At 38.4% G+C, this 24,733-nt stretch overlaps 1 protein-coding gene across 21 annotated transcripts in view; it reads right to left on the reverse strand.

The window, feature by feature from the left end:
- Positions 1-24,733, reverse strand: part of THRB (thyroid hormone receptor beta) — a 168,398-nt gene that overhangs the window by 74,885 nt on the left and 68,780 nt on the right. For 5 of the 21 annotated variants that reach the window (XM_021538085.4, XM_021538084.4, XM_077787105.2 and 2 more), the window contains one exon: positions 8,411-8,481. The exons of 10 other annotated variants lie outside the window; for them this stretch is intronic. The gene's annotated coding sequence lies outside the window, so the exon portion shown is untranslated. Of the gene's footprint in view, positions 1-519; positions 3,405-3,454; positions 4,727-5,461; positions 5,529-8,410; positions 8,482-24,733 lie in introns of those variants that run through there. 6 more of the 21 variants (XM_085569072.1, XM_085569062.1, XM_085569083.1 and 3 more) reach the window with 3 other exon arrangements.

A 24,733-nucleotide genomic window follows, 5' to 3' on the forward strand; every position in this document is an offset into this window, starting at 1 on the left:
TTAGGTAGAGGGAGGGAGTTGGTTTGTTGGTTTGGTATTTTTTTAAGAATGTGTACACATTTGATGGAATACTTTTGCTTTCTGCATTGGTTTTTAACAAGCAACATTTCTGACCATGCACCATCTCACTATTGTTTCTCTCTGTACCCGCTGCATCTCCTCTGCACTATTTCCTAATTTTATTTTTTTTGCTGTAAATCACAATGTGTTTGGTATGCAAACCTTTCACAGAACTAAAAATAAATTAATGAAATGTCCTTCACAGCCCATCGCAGAGCTCAGATCTGCATGTGAGAAGGCAGCAGTGATCTGACCCTGGCTGGGCTCTGCGTTTGCCTCTCCCTGCCCTGCTCTGGCAGAGGAGAGTTCAGCAGAGAACTGCTGGCTTCTTTCAAAAAACTCTCTAAGTGCCACATCTTGAAAAGCATAAAAAGGAAACTTATGCATTTAGAAGCCCATTTACCAGCTGTAGCAGAGCCTGAAAAGCAGCAGCAGAGAAAAAGCAAAGAGAGGACTCACCAAGATACATCCTGATGTCGGGGGAAGAGTTGTGGTAGCAACCGTCAATAGTTTCTGCTTCTCTCCTCTTTTCCTTTCTTAGTCCCCCCACTCCTAATTTCCCCATTTAAGGGAGAAAATAACAAGGCAGAAGAAGCCAAGAGACTTTCATGACATAAACAATAAGGCCTTCCTGTGCCAATATTTCCTTTAAAAACACTTGCCAATAAAGCTCCTGGAGGCCAGCAAGAGAAAGAAACGCCGAAACAGCCATGACATGAACTTGGCATATTTTCTGACTCACTCACTTCCCTTGAGACAATTCCTCCAAGAGAATGTTGAAGGATAATGGGAAAAGAAAATTTCTTCCAGCAAAAAGGACTTCAGCTGTCCGTGCATACAAGAAAACTGCCAATTAACTTTATTTCTGTTTACCTACAGCCTTGCTCACACAGCCACCTCCACTGACATGTTTCCTGACTCACACTCATGTTTGTACATTCATCTTGAAAGCCTGGTGTCTGGGACAGACAATGAGATTTAAAAGAAAACAAAACTGAGAATCCTCGACTCCAAATAATTTCTGAGCAGCAGAGAGAATGATCAATAAATGATAAAGGGTAGCCAAATACTTGGATGCTTCACATATTAAATCCATATTTCCCTTTTCTTTATCCCTGCTATTTATACTTCTTTCATAATTTCTCAGAGCCAGACGCACTACTCAATAAAACACTAAGAATGCTCATATTCCTTCAGATATCTGTAATGAAAGATTGTCAAGATTATTGTGTCTCATCAACCTGTCTCATTTTGAGTAATACCCTGTTTTCAAAAATAAATGGCATGTTAAGAACCAGAAATTAAAATCTCCTTGGAAATCAGCATCTTACACGCACAAACATGCTTTCACTCCCTCAATCACTCATTCCTGGGGTGCAGCTGGCCCCTGCCTGTGTCTCATGGGCAGGCACGCAGGGCTTTGGCTGTCTCCTCTCACTCACACCTCCATCTGCACCTCCAGTGCAGGGGACCTTTCCCAAGAGGCTGGAGCTGAGGGGGAGCACAGGCAGGAGACAGACCAGCGCTGTCATGATGGCAGGGGGCAATATGGATTCTCCTCCACCACAGGGTCACAATGGCTCCCATTCTTCCAAGGGCAGGGGCAGGCTGGCAAAACATGTCTCTGGACAGGCTCTGCTCCAGGGTTGCCATCCCACTGCGCTCCCCTCTAATGCCAGACTGGGCAGAAAACCCCCATATCAAGCCAGACCAAGCAGAAATTGTCGTTGCTTTGGGGGGCTGTTTGATTACCAGCCCCAGTATTCAGGTGTGGGGACACCACCTCTTCCTTCCACATGCACCATGCAGGGACGCACTGTCCGCGCCTCTCCAGGGACCTCGCACGCTGTCACTGCGTGAGCTCGTGCTCACTCTGTTTCTAGGAAGGCACAGGGAGCTGCCAAGTGCTCCTCGCTCGGCTAAGGGCTCTCATTGTTGCTGGGGTTTCTTTGGTTTCGCATTCAACTCCTCAGATTAGCATCAGAGTATCACATATCAAAATAACCACTACTGAGGATTTGCTGGCCTGCTCAGGAGAGAGGGTTCACCATACCTGCAGCTGCATAATTGTACCGCAATATAGTCTGATATCATACACCCCTGGTTTCTACTCTCTAATAACCTGCTTGCTGCTTTAGCACTTGGGCTTATGCCAAACTTGCCAAGTCCCCAACTGTCCTCTAAGAGCCCTCCTACCCCTGAAGATGCTCAGCAATCACAGCTAAACCAGCGCCACCAACATTTTTTCTAATTTTAGTAAATTTTGGGGCATTCCTAGCTAGTGTGGCTCTGCTGGTAAAATGTATAAATGGTATAGGATGCTATAATGGATTAGGAGTTATCTACTAGCTCACCCTTACTCCACTATGACTACTGGGCATCCTTCTTAAGTCCCCCACACACCCCCTGTATGATTGTTTTTTCTTATAATCTTTTTATGCCCCCTTACAAAGCTAACATTGGTTTGGTTTTAGGTTTGTTTTCAGCAAAAACCAGAGAATGTATGTATTTTTTTGTAACACCACCGGGGCAAGCCATCTGTGGCTGGCTGGCAAACTCTGAAATTCAGGGCTGGGGCAGAAATATTTAGGAGTCAAAAAAAGCTGACTTGCTCAAGAAATTAAAGCCCTTCTGACAATCTTCCAGAGAGCCCCTGAGGAAAAGGGAGGGAACCAGAGAGAGACTCAAGGAAAATGGATTGGAGCCCAGTGTTAAGATTCACGCCAGAATGGTTCCCAGCCAAGAAGGAAGGTTGGCAAGTAGACAAATACAGGCTTTCATAGGCAGCATTGTAAACAAGACATTAAAAATATTAATCCATTTAGATTTCAAGCACTGAGATGAGATTTACTTAAGAAGCAGAATTATGCTGGTAATGGCTCCTCAAACATTTCAGCTGAATGTCAAAATTTTTGCTCAACTGTATCAAGTGAAAATACAAGGAGCTGTTGACACTACAATATTCAAACATTCAATCATACGGCTGGGCTGGAAAAACAGAGAAAAGCAAAGGAATGCAGAAACTCAAGCTCTCTCAAGAAAAATTGCATTCACAAATTATTTTTACCTTCATTTCTACACCAAAATAATAAATTGAAAGGGTGAAATAATTTTCTAAAACCAAACTTCCGTTCTGAAATTTTTTCAAATCAAACATAAATTACTTCTTCCAAAATACTTTGTTTCCAGGTAGATACAGTCATGTAGAACAGGATGTCTTTCGTGTGAAAGAAAGTTTAAGTAAACTTTGAACACCTAGACTTTAAAAAGCACTTTCTTCTCTCCTGAAGGAATCCGCATGTCTCCCCTTTTCCCTTTAGAAAACATACACTTTTTCTAAATTATTGACTATTTTATTTTGCTTTTTAAATGCACTGGATAAGTAATTTCTCACCAATGCCAACAGATGCTCATGAAAACTGAAGTATAGAAATACACGCTTTTTTGGTGCACGTGGGAAGTGTCATGTCACCTTAAGCCTGTCACCACCAGGAAATTCACAAATCTTCTACAGACTGGTGAGCAGGGCCAAGCATAACTGGGGAGGCCCACAGGGAAGATCGAGTGCCTTGAACAATGAGAAAAATATAAGCTGCAATTACTATATGGGATTCAGTAACTCAGTCAGGAATCAAAAAATTCTTGTATTGGGTTAAACAAAAGACTAGTATTTGTTGAATGAATGAGGTTGATCCTGCACACAAGTCCATGTGCACAGTCTGCTCAAGAGAGGTCTTTTTCACATTAACTTAGGGAAAAGGATAGGATATAAAGCATTCTATCTCTTGCAACCTAGGCTACCATACACCCCTCAGAATTATATTTCTTATAGGGTCTTTAAGAAAAGAAAAAAAGGTTAAAAATAAAAAAAAAAAACTAAAACAAACAAAACCCCAAATAAAACAAACAAACAAAAAACCCAACCAAACCAAAAAGAAAAAAAAACAAAACAAAAAAACCCCCACAACTAAAACAAAACAACAACCAAAAAAAAACCCTCCACCAAGCTCTTTCTTGCTTATATGCATAGCCACTCATAAAATTATCTTAAGATTGCCACAGTATCTGAAATGCTGTGGAAGATCAGAGCAAAAGAAAACCTCAAAACAGAGTTAAACAAGGAACAATGTCATTCTGCTTAAGAGTGAAAAAAATAGATTAAATTTTAAAGAATCTTCAATTTTATAACAGTTTAAACATTTAAATGAAAATTAAAGTAGCAATATATGAATTATAGAAATTCTGTAGCACTCCTATATTATGAATCATACTATGAAATTTGCTTTCTGCAATCTCAATGGAAACAGAATAAAATACTGGCATCTCAGGGATTTTGAAATTATATACAAGCAGCACATTTAATAGTCTCAATTTTAATAAGCTAGCATTCTATCTCAGATGCATATTCTAAAATGTTCTAGCTGATGGTATTCTTATGCAAGCTATTTGCCTATTACATACCACAACTGGTGTAACTTCACCATCCAGGGAAGAATTTCCATCCCATGGAAGGAGAAGCCATTAGGGAAACGCTGCTTGGCAAACAGTAGCTCACACACTGGAGCTGCAACATTATCCCAGCTTTCCTACATATTAGGCATAGGACTGTGTTCAAAGTAAACATGTGGTCATAATTAAATAATAATTATGACTAACATTTGTGTAACACCATTCATCCAAATAGTTCAAAGCATTAGGTAAATCTGTAAACAAAAGGTCTAATCCTGCACCCTTTACTCACATAATGCCATGCATCAAACGGGCTATGTAGATCTTGTCTATGCACAGACCTAATTGCTCTCAATTAACTCCATGTGTCAACACTTATTCCAGTGCATCGTGTTCCTGTTTAGGTTAATTCTCTCACTGCTTACTACAGGTGAATGTACTGTTTCTACACTCTCACTGACTTAATATCACTTCTACGGACACTTTCCTACATGGATCCCACAGAGGTTTTAAAAGATTAATGCAGCCTCACTAGTCCTACACACTTCTAATAGGACAAATATTGCTTTTATAGATGAAAAAGTTCACTTTTTGCTACTACACTTCAGGGACTGACTGTCACATCTGAATTGCAACTGTAAACCCAAGACCTACAGTTGCTATTCTCATACTTTAATCACACAAATAGCCTTCTTCATCCATCATGTTCCAGAGTAAAACCACAGGAAATGGTAAGAACAGGGAAAAATTCTGCAGTTTCTAAAAATAAAATATATTCACAACCAGACATGCTCAAACCACTCATGCATGTGTAGTACAAACGTTGTCTGTCGCAGAGAACCAACATTTCTAACTGCTGAAAAAAATAATCAGGAACAACCTGCTGACAGTTTTGTGTCAGTCTGCCTTGGCAGTCAAGCAACTGGAGAACAAGGAGAGAGATCAGGAATACCTGAGTCAGATTTCATTTTGGCTCTGCTACGGACAGTTACTTAGGTTCTTTGCTTCGGCAGCAGTATCTGCAAGTCAAGCCAAATAATCTCTTTCACTTATGGATATTTTTAAATTCATGAAAATCCCTATGGCTCTTTGAAGACAAATACTATTTACCAGCACCAGCTGTTACTCAGCTTTTAGTATTTTTCATCTTTTATCTTAAATTTTGCATAGAAGAAAGTCACTGCCACAACCCACTCACACCACAATTTAATGTATTTTCCTTCTAATTTTAATTCTCCTTTGCAAGACATATACTCAATTTCTGCTCTTATATGTATTCCATGTAACTTAAGCATAAAACAGAAAATATTTTTTTAGCACCAAACAAAAGCACTGTAAAACATCATTGACTGATGAACTGTCAGTAGAGCTCACACTAGCATGGCAGTAAAATAGGGTTTATTTTTGCTCATTTAATTTTCAGATGAGTTTAGGCACTTCTCCAATGTGTTCATTAAAAAAAAAAAACAAACAAAACAATTAACTCTCTCATCTAAGTAAAATGAAGTTGAACCTGAAAAGAATCTAGTGTCAACAACAGCAATCCCTACTAGAAAAAACAATCCTGAATTGTAGAAGGATTTCTCATTAATTCAGAAAATGCTCCACAGTAATTAGCTAGTAAAGACCCAGTTCTCCTATAGCTATGCACTTAGTTCCATATACAGATAGTGTTTGTCGACCCCATGTGAGTGAAAAGGTGAATATTAATGGTTTAATCCACAATATGTTAACATAGAGCTTTGTTTTAATAAGCAGTGAAAAGGACATGTTTATATTAAACTGCATTGTCTTCACGTGCAAAGCTGGGGATGGAAAAGTTGGCTTTTCCCATCAGTTGTACAAGCAGCATCTATCAGCGGCACAAATGAGCAGCAGGCAGGTGAGTTCTCTCTAGCTGTCCAGCCAAGAAAGCAGTAGAGGTGCTATGCTGTCTCCTGCCAGGACACCCAGAGCAGTGCTTCTGCTCAACAGCACTTCCTCATTTATTTCTGCAGAGCCTAGGACAGGACTGCAGCACTGTGAGCCAAGCAGCCTCTCTCCCTTCCCGTGGATCTGATCTTGACAGCTGTGCAGAGACCGTGGCTAAACAGAGAGCCAAGGCAGAGAAACCAAGAGCAACTCCATTCAAAACTGGGCTGTAGCCTCCTCTATTCCTTATCTGTTGTCCTCCTGGGGTCAAGGCAAAACGAGCCCATAACCCTGCTGGCAAGAGCACCTCTGGCACTGCTCCACATCTTCACTTCCAGCAGGGGCAGCCAGCACAGAGCCCAGACAGGGAAAGGATCCTGAGGGAAAATGAGTGTCATGCTGCTGGGCACCACAGGACTGCCTATAAATACAGAGACTCCCAACACTACCTCTTAGCAATTCCTGCAGAATTTGTTCACAGCTGAAAATCATGCCACGCAGGATACAATTCACTGATGCACCACTAAGCACAGCACTGGAACAATTTGAGCAAGGCTTTGATAGGGGCTTCTTATGGTACTGAATTTCAGCCAGGAGGTCTAAGAAAATATCTGAAGTGAAAATGAGTAGTACATTAAAGGAAAGCACACAGGACAAACAGGCTTGGTAGTTTGGATTTCCAGAGCTGCTTATGTGTGAAAACCAATTATCCAATTTGACACAACGGCAGGCTAGCCCATGCTTTCAATTCCCTTGCAGTAGTGACTGCCATTTGCTTGGAAAACTCTTCTCTTTAATGCTAGAAATGCAAAATCAGCTCTGCCTGAGATACAAGGTATGATAGTCAAAATAGACAGAAAAAGTTGTAGTTAACATTATAGTAGGTTATAAACTGCAGTATCTCAGACTGTTCCTGTTAGGAAAAGCAGCAGCTCCAGAGGCTAATAATCATCTCAGGCATCTTAGCTGAATGCTCATGAGTTACTATTGGCTACAAGGGCATCTAGAGAAGATAAAAAAAGTTCTGGGGCAAAAAGCAAATCAAAACCTTTTCTGAATATAACAAGGACAAATGAAAGTACAATCTTTTATTTCCCCTTAGTTTTTAAAACAGTCACTTCTTGTTGCTGCAACTGACTCTTGGTATCACTTCCATCATTTATTTATCATATGACTCACAAACTCACACACTAGTACTATCCAGGTTTATCATACCACTGTTCTTAAAATTTCATACGGTGCTATTTTAGAGCTCTTGCATCCCAAAAGATGTAATACTCCAAATCTCTGCAAGCACAACATGAACATCCCCATGGTAGATTTTTATGAGATGGAAGTAAATATAACACACAGTAAATATGCATCTAACACCAAAACAGTTCTTCAGACCTGACCAAAGCACTGCTTGCATTTAACACCAAACAGGTAGAAGCTGTTCTTTTAAGAGAGATGACATTTCTGGGTGTAAAACACAGAACAGCTACCATGGAGATTCTTTTATTAGTCGAATTTCACGGGCTCTGATAGATTCTCTCTGAGCTGAATGAAAAATGACTACAAGGATTTCTTCAGGTCTCACATCTGAGCATAGCATGTTCTATACTCTTCTCAAAGTAAACTTGGAAGAAGAATTTTATTCTGGGGTGCAGCAAGAAATCAAGAGAAAAAAAAAATACACCAGCATCCTCAGGAAATCCTGACATCATTAGGGTGCAGCAAAGGCCATTGTCCATAAAGGAGTAGCAATTCTTGGTTATTTGTCTTTGAAATGCTGCATACCATGACACCTCAACCTTCACATTGAAAACTTTCGTGAAGGACAATCTGACCAGCCATTTTCATTGGATGACTATACTTCAATTTGAAGCTAATAAAAAGCTTATCTTCCATTGAGATATCCCTTTCTTTACAAAAAAAATTATGTAATCTGAAAAGGAAGCCTGAAAATTAGTGTAAATTTTAAAATAAAATATAAAATGTGATTTCCTACCTTACACCTTCAACACCTTCTAATAAATGCCATGCAGCGGTGGGAGGGCATTTTCAGAAGGGAGGAAAGTCCTAGGAAACAAAATGCTTTTAGTAGAATTCTGAATGGTTTCATTGAGTATTTTTAGCCTGGCCTCTTCAGAAGCTCTGCAAACATTTGCAAAACTGTAAAACAGAGCCAGGGTTATGTCACTATCTTTGGTACAAATAATTTGTTAGGAACTATTCTGTTCTGGCACAAGGATATATCAAGAGAGGATGCGTGAACTGGCTTGTTTTCTTTTGGATTAATGTTGTTTGTCAACTGAAGGCTGTCTTTATGTGGAAAGAGCAAGGTGCCAAGAAGCACATTTCACCATGCCAAAATTAAAGGGAGGAGCTCAGAAACAGTCTTTTATTACCTAATTAGATTTATCAAATGACACAGATCAACTAACAGGAGATAACTAATAGGAAAAAGGGGTCTAATGAAAAAGTAAGTTATCAGCTGGATGCTCTCCAGAAAACAATTATCTCCCTAGGTAAACAAGTACTACTGTTGGGAGGTAAGGCACAAAATGTAAGGAATGAAGGTTCTTCTCATGATACCAGCCCTTGATGGAGTTGAAATGGGTGAAGAAAGTAGTAGGATAAACTGCACTGAGAAGAAGGGATGACTTCTTATTAAAGAAGCGAGTATCTTCAGATAAAGTTATTCCGACCTGGCCTACACATATCCCACCAGTTGTTTTTTTCATGAAACACAAATCAAGTACAGCCTGCTAGATTAATATCCTTATTCAAAATGAAAATTAGGAATACAGTAAGAACAGCCATGTTCACCTACTCAAGAACAAATTACCAGAATAAGTTTTTTATAGATTACAGGGGAAATGGCAGTTCACAGATCTTATTTTATCTTGACTGTCCCCTAAGACTAGAAAGGATTATCAGAAAAAGAAATACACGATTTTAGATTATATTCCTTATCCACAGTAACCAAATATACCACACATTCTTACATTTCCTTTCCATTATTTTCCAAATTGCATGAACTAAATTAGCCAAACAATTCAAACTCATGTGGCTCCATTCAGATTACATAAACTCTTAAATCCTAATGTAAACCATACTTTCATGTTTCCCATTATTATTTGCTTATCTAGTATATACCTAAAATATGCAAAACTTATCTGATTATTTTAGCTAGAAAAGTAACACCAGGCACACATAACAGCACAAAGACATTTAAGAAGCCTTGATAAAAAAAAAAAAATCTAAAAATGAGAATTTAATTGATTAAAGACTTATGCCCCCCAGCAGCTTGAAGAGAAGCAACATTGATTTTTATGAACATTCCTTGAGAATTTTAAGTGATGCAATAGGGGAGTTTTATTATACTATTCTTTTTCTTCCTCTTCCCTCTCATCCATCACCAGTTAATTTGAAAACAGACAGGGCAAAGAATTTATGGTAAAATACTTTGTCTCTTGGGATCTGCAGCTCTGTGCAGACCCTTACTGCAGAGCTGTGGGGATCACAGGAGAGTTTCATATCTACTTATTATATGCTTTAGCAAGAACTGCTAGATGCAGAACTATTAAAGGAACATAAAAATCAGTCCTTCTAAATAGAAATACCAACCTCTGCAATCCCAGAACTCAAGAGTGGGCAAGAGATGTTAATGAGGACTTGGCATGTCCTGGACAGAGCTGAGCAAAACTGCTGGGACCCTGCCCGAAAATGCTGAGTCCCAGCTCACACAGCTTGGTGACCCTGCATGAAACTGAGAGCACCTTCAGGGATAGAGGCTTCAGCCTAGACTTGTATCACTGATCCAGACTGTCATGACCCTTTCCAAGGTCATTCCCATCATTCCTGCACATGGAATGGGTATCACCATTCCTCTGCGTGTAAATGGACTTAGTAGGGCATTAGATTTTGGGGACTGTACAGTAAGATAGCCCAAAAAATAAAATAAAAGAGAAAGAGCACATCACAGGAATGCAGATCAGTGAGCTCATGCAGGTACAAATAGAAAGCAGATTTAGTTGAGGAATAAAATAACCAATAAATGAACTTATTTCATCTGCAATCCACCTTTCAAGCGCTGCAAAGAAAAGACTCTAAGATTCATAGCCTTCACAAGATTCCAAGTGACTCCGCAAAGAGTTGGGATTCTCTGCCAAAACCAGCCAGTCTTCACTTTCCTCCAGAGTCAGTCCTTGGCTGGCAAACCCTAACCACTGTGATATCCAGGCCTGCATATGGATGAGGTCACTGACCATGATCAGCACATGAGCATGTGTGTGGCAAATCTCCATACATATGAGAGCCAGCTTTTCCCCTAATGTGTGATCCTTCATTCCCACAGAACAGAGCAGTACCACTGTACCCTCTTTATTTCTCTCCCTGTCCCACTACTGCTGCCTTCTTATTACTTTTTCCATTATTTCCATTTACTCTGGAACTGACTGCAAGGCATGGTGCCATTGTAAAATCCTCCTCAGTTCTACCCACCTTGAATAAAACTGACAGAGGAGGAAAAACTGGACAAATCATGACAGTGAGCATGATGCCTTAGGTTTTAGGTTTTAACTTTTATAGTTTTCAGATTCTGTACTGCTTTAGTGTGTAGTTCTGAGCTTCATATAAGGGATAGGAAGCTGTCTTCACAGAGCAGCTAGACAAAACAATTCATTTTCCAACTTGGGACCAAGGACAATTGATCCAAATTCAAGGTCCAAGAGAATAAACAATGTGGATTGAAGGGAGAAAAACAAGAAGGATGGGACTTCATAACCTAAAGCTATATTGGACAATTAACCCCAAATTGCTAGTGGACTAGAACTTATAAAAGTGAGAGACTTTGTGACCAATCGTCCATTTTGTGACCATTTGGGTTCATCTTTGCTGTGGCCCTGGCTGGGCTCCTGTACTGCCCAAGGTGTATCCATTGAGGCCTTCTAATAAATATCTACTTTATTCTTTAACTCTGTCTAGCTTCTGCTCTAGGTCAGCCTTGACAAGGCATCAGTTCTGGCAGAACCAGAAAAGTAACCACTGCCCCTCTCACCATTAGCACCTGGAGATTCAGCCAGCCACTTTCTTCCAAAAGAACTTGCCTGAACAACAAATTATTATTTCAACTGCATGCTCTTTCTCTCACAAAATGTTTCTAGCAGACTTTGATCGTATGTCCTGTGCAAAGATACTGGATTTACAAAATCTTTGCTTACTTTTTTCTTCTAACCCTTTCCCTCCTGTGCACCTTAAGCAACAAGTATCTATCTATCAGAGAACTAAGCAGCAGAGATTCCTGGACTCGAATTCCTAACTCAAACTTTTTCATGCTGGGCAATGATTTTCTGGATTTAGTTAGGCCACTTAAATTTATACAGTTCTACCTACAACATTGTGAGAAGGCTCCTCCCACAAATGGATGTTTATCCCAGGGTACAGCCAGTGCAACCTCCTGAGATCATCATTTCTCCACACCTGCAGCATTCCTACAGACAGCTTCTCTGAAAATTATAAATTTTAAGGCAATGTTCTCTGAACCCCACCTTCCTTCTCCACGTCTCCCTGGGCCTTTCTGCCCCAGCATCCCTTACATCAGACTTGTTCTGGTGGCACAATGTGAGCCCATTGAAACAAACAAGCTGAAGGAAAGGTGTTCATGCTTGCTGCTGTTTTTCCATAGCACACTGGGTTTTTCCATCAGGTCCTAGGAGTACTTAGCCTAGATGCACTACATCATCAGCCTGCAGTCACAGTAAACACTGAGACTTCTCCACACCCTCAGAGTTGGTTTGGGAAGCATACTTGAATATAGGAAAGAAAAAATTACTATGAGGAATGTGAGCAAGACAGGCCATCCAAACAAAAAAGCCTCACTTGACCAGATCACTGACCTTGCCTAGGAATGTAGGTACTGCACACAGGAAAAAAGTTTTCTGTGCTACTCAAGCTGCAATTAACACCCAGATTTGTAAGATGTTTTCCACAAGGAGAAGTTGTGTGTAAGGTCAGAAGGCAATAAATTATGCTGCATTGTGGATCAGCTTGTTGTTTAGGACACACACATGCAGAAATATCAAAGCCTTTTTGAAATTAACAGTGAGTGATTATGTGAGGCAAATGTAATGAAAACACAACCAGAGCCTCCTAGCTAGGGGTAGAGAGTATTCAACCAAAGGCTTCCTCTGACTCCCACTGCGAACAACAGTATGAAATATGTATGGAAATAAACAAAATTATGTATTAGGAGAATGAAGACTCAAGGCTTTGCACCAACTTATTGTTTTCCTGAACCATTAATTGCTAGACAGCTTTCTGTGTCACAATAGCATTTCAATTACTAAGCTTTTATATTATAAATTTACTGTATGTTTTTGAGGATGGACAGAAAATTTTATAATTATTAAAACATGTCTAACAAGAACAATTATAAAGGATAACTGAGCATTTGGTCCTCCATTTGCTATTATAAAACACAATCTATGCAAACAGATTATAAGCAATTAGCAGGTTTAACAACACATGCCATTAGCTGCAGTCATATTTAAAGCGATTTTTATGCATGTTAAGTGGATTATTTATTTAAGTGATATGCATTTCAGCAGAATACACTGGATGAGAGTGTGTGCAAGTTGCAGGCATGTTGACAAGGAAGGGGTCTTGTGAGTTCAATACACACAGGTGGGAGCTGACACAGACCATTACCAAGGATTATCAATGCTTCCTATAAATCTGATTTTCACTTGCTCATCATTTGCCAGACTAATTGTTTGGGCTGAAACTTTCCGCATTGGATGTGTGATTCAGGCTAATTTTTTTCTTACATTAACCAAATTGGTTCAATTATTTCCAAGACAGAAGCCAGAAAAAAAAAAAAAAAAAAGACACTTTTAAGACACTTTTGCCAAGAGAAAATATTATCTTCAAGAGTTCAGATATCCCTCTTGCTTTAAAAAGAAGAGAATACATTTTAATCAGGCAAGTGGCTCTCGCCAGGCCAGTTAAAATCAGTTCAAATGTGATGACACTCCAAATGTCTGCAAAGTTGTGAGAGGTGCTAGGCACTGGGTTTAATGTTGGGTTCCACTGGCAAGCATTATCCTCATGCAAAGAGGAAGCTGAGATGCCTTTCCTGCCATTGCTGCTGCCTGTGCCACAGCCCAGGATAGAGGTCAGGCTGCACAGAGAGTGGGACCAGGCTGACCAGCAGGGAAAGCCTGCTAGAAAAAGGAGGAAAAATAAGGTATATCTGACCCATACAAACCACTTATGCAGAAGAAGAAAGTGGGATCCCCTGAAGAAATTAAAAAGAAGAGGATTTAGCTGACTGATAATGAGTTTATGATGAAAGGAAACAGATAGGGTCATGGGTGAGGTACAGCACTTGACTCTGTAAACTCTGTGTGTGTGCAGCACTTAAGCAAGAATAAAATGCACTTAAAAGGATATAATAAATTTTTAGGTCAGAAATGTACAACTCAAAGCTAATGTTCTCAGATACTGACTAAAAACATGCTGCTCCAAAATATTTAGGCCACTCCACAAAGGTCTCCTGTTACTGAGACCCGAAACATCCCCAAAATTGCAGTCAGAAATAAACCTCTGTTTATTGGGAAAAGATCCCTCTTTCTAACATGTACATAAAAATACATCCCCTGTTTCCATGATTAGAAATGAACATAAAAAAAAGGAGAAGCATGGTCTGAGGCAGCTCTTACAGCAATCAGGTAGATAGTTTTACAGAGTTTTTGAAGGAAATATGCCTTTGAAAATCTTCCCCTACAAATCCAGCTATGTACAACTTCATTTTATCAGTCTTGTGGAAAGAATGCAGGAGCTACTCATCACGACTGAGAACAAAACATTAAACAAAACCCCTTCTGAAGGTCAAACTGTGTTTATTTTGTAGGTACTGTGTAGCCTTGCACACACCACCTTTTACCCAGCCCTAGTAGGAGCAGACAATCCCTGTGGGCAAAAACCCCCTGCCTCTGCCTTTGGAGCAGCCACAGCTCAGACCCTGCCATGGTGAGTTTGCTCCACCACAGCTGCACCATGCCAGCACACCCAGGGTTAGGAGGCAGTGACAAGGACAGGGCATCTCTGAACTGCTGTCCTCTGTGGGCAGAGAGTGGGATGGGTAATCTGCCTCAGAATGGGAGAATTTGTGATGGTTTTCACTGATTTCTGCTGTGATTTTTGATCAGTAGCCAAGTGTTGGTTAATTATTGACCTTTATGGCGTGGGTTGCTCAACAGAGAGAGGGCAGTGGATGTGCAACTACACCACAGTCCAGAATTGAAATGGAACAGAGTAGGGCAGAAAACTTCCTGTGACTGAGGGTTCAAGGTTGTAGCCAGTGATTAGTCTTTGAAAGACAGATTTTTTTTCTTTCAATTTTTGGCTCACCTTCTATCTCATTCACCTGTTGTCCTTTCAACAGTGAACTCCACACAACTAGTTGGTTATGAATTAGTCCTAAAGGCAGAAGATGGAGAGGAACGCTGGCTGTGCAGTTGCACCCTGCTGTTCTTCCTACCCCCTACAGTATTATTTATTCCCACAGATAGAACCTTCAACATTCATTTATGACAACACAATTTTCATGGATTATTATGTGCTTATCAATGCCAACTTTCCTTCAGCAAGGAAAATAACCTTCTCCCAGGAGAGATGATTTACAATTTTATACGAAGTGTGGCATCTCTTAAGTAGTTCTAATTTTAACAGGAGAAAGTACACCTTGTTTTACAAGGACAGTGGAACCATTACACAGCACACCACTACAACCTTTGCAGAATGCAAGCATTTCATTAGAAGAAAAACAGATCTTATTCTCTGTGAATTATTTTCTTATTATTTAAGAACTGAGACATATTGGGACTTGGCATACCATGCATTTAAGAAGACAAATTCATAAAAGCAAGAGATTCTGAAAAGTCAGAACCTTGAATTACTTTCTTCCATGAGTTTTATATAAACTATTAGATAACATCTGAAGAATTTTAATGGTAAAAAGGAGCACAACTGAAAATTCACAAGAGAGGTATTTGTCAAAGGCAGATCATCTGCTCTCCAGTCCTGTTTCTTCATTGCATAAGACTATTTCTTTTAGTGCTGGTTGATGTGGCATATACTCCCAATAACACAGCAGAAAAATGGCCTTGATGGACACACAGCTTCCCCTTCCATCCAGTTCTGGGTCTGTTCAGTCTTAATAGTTGACTCTGTGATTTTTCCTTCCCTACAAAATTAACTCTAGACATGATAGAGGAATTATAAAATGTAACTTGTACAGCTACTTATGGATTTATATTTGATCTAACTGCTAAACAGCCTACTAGAGACTTTCTAGATCTGGTCCCAAAATTGCCATCAACAAACAATGTCAAATGTGTGTTGGTGCACATAAAGAGAAAAGAATTGCCTCAGAAAAGCAAACAAAGCACCAAGTGAATTGGAAAGAGTCTGTGAAAGGCAGAGGGCATGCACTGTAGCTCTTTCATGCTCTGGTTGGTTTTTGTGAGCTTGATTTATGTATAATTAACCGTTTTTTTCCCTGCAAACAATTTCATTCGAAGCTGTGCTATCATTTTTACCCCCCATTCTCCTGCCACAGCCACATAAAACATCCAGTTTAACATGATGACAACTGAAACATGCTGCCACAGCAAGAGTCCAAACTTCTGTATTTGCATAAAACCCCACTCTTGTCTCCCTCCTGCTCATCCTATCATCACAAGAATGAAAGAAATTCATAAACTGGAACTCTCATCTCTAATAGAGCTTTGGCCAAAATTCAAGCTTGATAATTAATTACATTCTGTCTTTCCAAATTCCCACACTAGGCTGACTAAGAGAAATAACTCTTCCCCGCCTAGACAACAATGTTTTATATGGCTAATGGACAGAGCATTTCACCTCTGAGAGAGCTGGGAAGCCAACTGGAGAAAAATAAGAGATACTTAACACTTGGATAAGACAACAGCAGTAGATGAAAGAGTACTGTATTAAGTTTTTAGTGTATGTCAAACCAAAAGCTAAATCATTGTTCTGTAATTACACATTCTGTCAGAGAGTAAAAGCACAGATTATCATACAGGACAGGTAGCTGTGAGGAAGATGTCTGAGTGACTACAACACAAGCTGAATGATTAGGGTATTTGAGACAATTCAGATATGGTTATGAAAAGCTGATAAATCAGTAAGGTAAAATATATTTATGTATAGCACTACACCTCAATAAAATAGAGAACGGATCCAAACCATTTCAGTCTGAAGAGTATGAAGCATTAACACTATACCATGATCTTAGACAGCCATAAAAAAAATCACTACCTCATGACACTATTCAGTAAATTGCCAATATATCAAGAGAAGAAAATTATTATGACACCTGTACTGCACACATAACACAAACCACTTATTGCACAGGGATTGTAATTGGACTTTTCTTCTGAGCTTGACATATGAACACTATAACCTTAAGCAGCACTCTTAAAAGATTTTATTTATGGCATATTTTGTATATATTTGTAAAGGACTTAATTAACTTCTTTCCCTGCAGACTTCTTTCCCTTCTAGTACAAAAGGGTGTGCATCATCACTGAAAAACATCACAAGGCAAGGCTGGCATGAATGGTCTTGCTAGTATTGTATGTACTTCACACTGGCAAAAAAACAGTGCAATTCTGGAGATATAATCAATAAAACCTGCGTTGTTCTTCCTTAGTCTGGTGTGTCTCATATTTCCTGTCCATCTCAATTCACTGTTTTAAAGATAATATAAAAGTGTGAAGTTGTATCCATGCAAGAACAAGATATTAATATATGCAATAAACTACTTTTGTATTGATCATATTACTATGGAGAATGTATGCTGTGGATGAACCAAAAGCATAGAACTGTTCTCCATTTACCAGATTATAAATGGAGACACTGTTTCTGTTTAGTTAAGGCTTCTAAAAACTTTTCTAGTTCTAAACCAGAAGCAGAGTGATTTCAGTCCAGTTACATTTGAAAACTGGTGTTGGAATCCCCTCCAATTCTTCATTCATTCCACTCATATTCAATCTGTAGGGCATAATCCCTCCAATAGTATAATACAGGTAAGGTCCAAGACACTACAAGCGTAACAACCATAACATGTACTCACATTCTGATGCACCCTGTGCATGCTCTTGAGATGAAGAGGCTCATGAAGGGAAGAGGAGGTGCAGGCAGTGATCTCTTCACTCTGGTGACCAGTGACAGGACCCAAAGGGAAAAGGCTCCTTACCCAGAGGGTGATTGGGCACTGGAACAGACTTCCCAAGGAAATGGTCACAGCACCAGCCTGATAGAGTTCAAGAAGCATTTGGACAATGCTCTCAGGCACATGGATGACTTTTAGGGATGGTCCTGCACAGGGCCAAGAGTTGGACCTTGTGGATTTCTTCCAACTCAGCATATTCTGTGATTTTGTGAGGTTTGCTGAAAGCAGTTCAGGCAACTAAGCATTGGAACCCTACTCCCACATCACCACCAATGTACTGGGCAGAGATGTAAGAAAACAGCTCAGGTAGAATAATTAGTATCATCAACTTTGCACAACAAATCAATCTTGCTCAGCAGCAGAAATGCTGGGTCATTATATACTGGCTGAGAGAGACAATAAAAATTCAAATCTTTCTGAGCGCAGAAATGTTAAGCAGAATGTTTGCGTGAGTGTTTAGTTTATTTTTATGTGTTGACTTGGCAGTAAGTATAAAGTTGAACATTAATTCTTAAAAAAAATCAATAGTTGTATATCATGGACCTTCAGATTTCACACACACACACACACAAGAAAAAAAAAAGAACCCAAACCAAGAACATCTACACAAACTTGTACATCACTATTTGATTTAGAATGGATTATCACACAAAATTCTTATAAGCATGGTCATTAATATTATGGTTTTCTTGCTCTCTCCACATTACCTTCATCTATCGGAGAGTAGCAGCATACAATACAAGAGCTCCACAACAACTTTTGTGTAAAAACTAATGGCAAGCATCACAAATCTCAACACTGTAAATCACACTTCCTTCCTCCTCTTGGTCACAAAACATAATTACAGCTGAATCTAAGCATAATACACAAATTGTTCTCAGTGTTTTGCATGGACACCAAGCCCTTTATCCACAGATCCTAACTCTCCTTAGATATTTGAATTTAGGTCTGAAGATCTCCCCATAATACTCAGACAGGAGAACTAGATTAACTAACATTGCATCAGGGGACATAAAATAAATTCTTGAAATTATATTCCCAGTTTGAAGAGGATTTATATACCTGCTTTTTCAGACAATGTACTGAACAGCTCCCTCACTCATATCTGGCAGCACAGAGAGATACTAAAGAGAATTTATGCTTCTAAGCTCATGATGATGAAAATAGCCTCAAAATAAAGTGGAAATGCTTTTAATTCACCAAGCTACCCTTAGCTCTAGCTGGATATCCTGAGAAGGAGGAAGGGAGGCAACAGGAGCAATATATGCACTTCCCTGAACAAAGGCACTTAGGATCAATCTCCTCAGAATCAGACCTATTCTGAGAGCTTGTGCAAAGAAAAAAACACATTAAAGAGGGCAAAAGAGTCTGTTACAATCCCATTTATCAGCTCTCATCCAGGTGGTCTCTTAGGAATACTGGGCTTTTACAGAACATTTAAAGGAATGAGGGATTGGACTATCATTTGATGAGTTATGGAGGCCACATCAACTCATGCATAGATCCTGAATGTACAGATACAATATAGATATAATTTATGGGTAACGTTACATCAGTCAGTCTACTGCTCCTGACTGACTGATCCTCAGCTTCAGCACGCACCCCAAATCACTGCAGAATCCAGGACTTTCTTTAGTGTTCTCCCTGCATCTCTGAAATCTTTGGTCACAGGTCCTAGCTCTTCCCAGAGCTGGAGGTAACCCTCGAAAACTGTAAATCTGTTACACACTTGAGGAACAAAGACCAAACTACAGCCCATCCTTTGGGTCTTAGAAGAACTTCTGCTAACCAATAACTGCAATATAACTGTCTCCTTGAAATGCTTCCTTTGTTTAATTCAGTAGCAATACTCATGGAGGTTATTGCCTTTGAGCATAATTTTTTCAGCTGTTTATGAGCTTTACAAAACATTAAAGATCCTCTACCTTTCTCTGAAGGTCATGGGACTCCACATGAATATGCTGATAATAAGGTCAAGGCATTAATCTGAAATAAGGACTGAGACTTCAAAACTTTGGAAGGAAATGTATAAAAAGAGCCCAAAACATCACAATGCGAATGATGAAATTAATTACAGTAAAATGGTCAGTCTGCTTTTCTAAGATTTCCAGGCCATTTGAGATATTGCTGAATCTTAGCAACTTAACTAGCAACAGTCTGATGTAAGTGATATGAGCCAGATTAAAAAACTTTTTGGGTTTCAAAGAATAGACTGGAACATCACTTGGAAAATATACTCTTTGGTAATACAAGCCTACTGATGATTTTAATTTACTACATATATTTTTAATGTGTATGATTCAGTTCTCCACATCCTTATTAACTTTATATCCTTTGTCATGGACTGGCTGGTACCACTGTAAAGCAAGAAGAGAATCGGTTTTGAAGATCTTAACTGAAAGGCAGCTAGTAATAAAATAAAATATATTAACATATGGATCAAGAACATCTTGAACAGGAATTTCAAAATGGCTCACACAATGGAGCCATTAAATTACAGAATTACTGAATATTACACACATTACAGAAATGTTGCTTATATTTTGGTTTACTGACATGGTAAATTACCAGCTTTGTTCACTGTAATACACACTTTTCAATTATCTGTTTAGATTTATCAGCATAACTGGATTTATTACACACATGTAGACACCTGTTTTATAAAATCAACCAACTGTGCCAAAACGACCATGCTGGAATCCTCTGGATCTCATCCAAGAGGAAATGCTTTGAAAGCATTGCTGAACTGCCCTAAGAACCTTTCAGTTTTATAATGAGGATATCAGCAGCAAAAGTAGAAAATAATTTATGAATTGCTAATGTCTGCAGCAAAAAGACTAAAGAAAAAATGCTAAATTTTTATCATTTGGCCATTATTACAAATCATGAAGACCAAGACTAACAATTCTTTCCTTGTGAGAAGTGTCTGGTATCTTTGCTGTCAATCTAGTTATCTTCTACAGATGCATTTAAGTTTTATTCATAACAGAGGAAAAAGTGAAACGCAAAAGGATGAAAATGGGGAAAAAATCCCAAATTCTCATACAAATTCAAATCACACAAGGCTCTTCTGCCTTTTTTCAACTAACTGCCTATTTCCAAGTACCACCCCAACATTATGGGGCATCTCCCACAGAGATACCCTTCCTTCTAAGGCCACTGCTGGAGGCCAAGGGGGACACCCTCTGTGACATCTCAAGTATCACTGTGCATCAGCGTGTTGGCAGCTGAACCGAGGCATTAATTATGTTCCCAAACAAGAGCCTGCAATCAATCAAAGGCACACTCCATGATTCACATTTGGTGTTGAAAAACCTTCTCAGTCAGGAGTCTCATGGGAGTAGTTCATGACAGTAACCCCTGAGGGATTCCACACATGCCACACCACAAGATTAAAGGATGATTCCAAAAGGTTTCTCTGTTGTGACTGTGCCTACTAAGACATTTGCCTTGATCATTGCCCACTTTGGTGCTGTTGTAAATGGGCTGGCCAGGATCTTTCCAAGCACATCAGCCCAAGAAAATCAAAGTTCAAAAACTGCATTCAGTTTACTTTTATTTGATCTGAAACCCTTCCGACAGGTAAAGTTTTGATCTAGGTCATCTCTGCGGTCTACAGATGATAATTCCCCAGATAAATTTCAGGTCTCCTCCAGCTCTGAAGTTCAGTTACTCCAGCTCTATAGCCAAGCTCTCACACTAATCCAGAAATTCTTTAAGAAGTTTTCAGCAATTAAAAAGGGAGAGTACATGCAGAAGACAAACTAGTTAAAACAGCCCCTCCTCACATTTGTAACTTTAAATATTTCACTGATATGGTACCATCACCTATTGCAAGTCAGAACTGTTCAGATAGAGGAAAACAGAGAAATTCAGCCTTATTGTGGTGGAGTGCATTGGCCTTTATCACATATTCCAAATTCTGGTAAGGTCAAAAAAGGATGCTAAAGCATCCAGAAATTGTGTCAACAGTGTTTGTTGCAGTGAAAACAGAGCAAATTGATTTCTCTGTAGAAGTTCATGAGCATGGACATGCATTTCCATTCCTAATAAATATGAAGATTCTTTGTTTACTTAGTGCTGAGCTGAACAATGGACCAATTCAGTCTCAGAGAGAGACTGATTTCCAGAGGTCTTAAGAAAAAACACTTCAGTGGACAAGTGTTTTGAGGTCTCTGTGTATGGGTGGAATAACCCCAAGCCCAAAAGGAAATGAAGACACCCTTGGGGTATAGTATTGCAGACTGAGAAAAAATGAGAAAAGATTTTTTGGATAAAGTATTGTTGAAAGCATGTGTAAAAAATCTCCTCTAAATAGTCTTAAAATACGTTTAGTGGTAGTGCTTTTTTTTTAATTCCACCACATTAAGAAAATAAATCTCTCCTCCTACTCTTTCCTCAACATTTGTGAAGATCTTAAAAGAGCAAAATTTGATACAAATAAAGTGATCACTATAAAGAATGATTGTTACATATTAACTACTGAATAATCCACAGATAGCAGTGACATGTATATAATGATACGCTTCAACCTTAGGCAAATAATTCCAGATTTTCTTTTTTTTTTTTTCAATGCTCACAGAGGAAATCATTACTGATCTAGATAAATATTTCAAAGTTCAGTTCAGTTAAGAGCTTTACTTCAAATTCAGACTTTAGAAAATTTTGTTTAGAGTCCAATTAATTTTATTTCTATCCATTCTTTTCCCCAGCAAGGCTATATATTAAAATTTTTCTTTTTATACAATAATTTACCTAAAAAATAGGAAAAAAAAGGAAAAAGAAAAAGAAAAAGAAAAAGAAAAAGAAAAAGAAAAAGAAAAAGAAAAAGAAAAAGAAAAAGAAAAAGAAAAAGAAAAAGAAAAAGAAAAAGAAAAAGAAAGGAGAAAAGGGAGACTACTATGGTGGTAAAAGAGAAAATATTATCAGGCTGCCTTTCACTACAGAGATTTCCTTGGAAAGCTAACATAAAAGAGTGGAAGAGTACCATTATTAATAAATTTAGCAATGAATAATCACAGGTCTAAGAATTATCATTATCTGGTTGTGCTTGAGCTAACAAGTAGGAACAAAAAAAATCTCAATTTTGAATGGCACTGTATAGCAATTTAAAGAAAATATTTTACATTACTCTTCCTTTTAAGAGTTTTGAGGAAACTGGAAATGGGGGGATTTTTTCTCAATGTTTTTCTTCTGTTGTGTACATGCAGTAACTACACTTCAGTAGTTCTGCTGAGGAGTTTCAAACCTGGTGTTTCCTATAAAACTTCAACTGCAAATCTGTGAACTTCTCAAAACATAAAAAGAAATAAGAAAACTGAAATCAGATACTTAGCAACTCCAATGAGACCTTTTCCTATCCCAACAACTGCACTTTACATGTCATCATAGTCACAATCTTATTATTATTGCTCATTTTACACCTTTACACATGGGGGACTATGTCAGAAGCCAATATCCCTCACTCCCAATCTGTTTTCTGACATTCACAATCCTAGGTAAGATCCTAGGTCTTTCTCAAGCACAGCATAGCAAAAATTACATTAATACCTATTAAACTAGGTAACTAAGTTCTGGTCACAAGAAAGGTTTTACACATTTTCATTACAATTTATATATTTTCATAGAAAACAGAATTTTTAAATAAAATGGTCAAAAGTTTACTGTCAACAGAATTCTACGATTTATTTTTTTCTTTTCATTAAAAAATAATATTTTGCAGTAAATAACAAGACAACACTGTATTAACCTGCATTAGTCACTTAATTTACTAAGGGCTATTCAGCTATTTGTTCTGAGATCAGTCTGCATCTTCATGGCTATCCAAGAGTCATGCACAATCTTGACACCTAGGAATGGGGAATCCACTCTCCAAGAAACTGGAAAAAACAGCAAGATGTGCCACATTTCCAAGACCATCAGGGAAAGTTAATGTAATCCTAGCAAGGTCAAATACGCTCATGGCTCAAGCCTAAATCAAACTTGCAATTTAAACAGCCTTGATCTAGATGTGTGGAAAAGGTAATAAGTAAACACTGTTCCTTTGACTGCTTAGGGCAAAAGGCATAATTTAATTCCCATTTAATCTCATTTGTAAATAAATCAGTCCCAAAAAAAATTATCTTCGTTTCAGCAAACTCAATTTGATTATCTTCCCAATAATAGTGAAAGCATTTTTGTCAACTGCAACTGAAATAGATAAAATCCAAATGCTAAAAACTTCAGTAAAAAATTCAGGTTTTATATTCAATTTTCTGGCAAGTATCTCAAGAGGAATAGTCGTCTATTTCTTCCTATAGGATGCAGAAAATGTAGATTTACATAACACTACACAAAATCACACGTGTATAATTATTACTATATCTATCACCAAGTGCCTTTCAGATAACTGTAAATTTTTTATGAAGTAATGAAATTGCTTGTAGAAGTACAAACATTATATAATGCAACATTACCCTATTAATGTATAATTTGAATGCTGTGCAACCAAAAGAAGTCTGTCATAACAACCCGACACAATACAGAATACTCAAATGCTTTATTCTTCCTGTCAAACAATTAACTCCTTCTTTTTTATTTCTGAAAGTGAGCATATAAATATTATGAAAACTTCCAACAAAATGACCTGGAATTCAAATTTATACTGGAGTTCAAAATTCATAGCTAACATCCATAACAGTCCAAACAATCTTCTAATGTAAAATATAATAATTAATTAGGAGTAAAAAATTAAAAATCACATGCCCAGATAGAGGACAAAGTCTCTGTAGTGCTTGCATTGGATTTATTTCAGTCTTGTTTGCCTTGCATGAAACAGTACAGTTTCAAAAGAAAACACCAGGAAACCTCTGAGCTTCAAGGACAAAAGCTGGAATCAAAAGCAAAAACAAAAGCAGTATTTTCGTTTCAGATGTGCTTTTCAAGAACTGAGTTTACTCTGTTTTTCTTACAAGCTGCTGACCATGGGGAACACAGTCATTTTCAACTCTACTACCGCAGCAAACAGCTCTGGTGATTCCCTCTGATATGCTGCTGCCACACTGGGACGGTCTCTCCATTTTCCCAAAAGTC

This window comes from Lonchura striata, chromosome 2 (assembly GCF_050655825.1).
Source record: "Lonchura striata isolate lonStrDom1 chromosome 2, ASM5065582v1, whole genome shotgun sequence".
Taxonomy (NCBI): domain Eukaryota; kingdom Metazoa; phylum Chordata; class Aves; order Passeriformes; family Estrildidae; genus Lonchura; species Lonchura striata.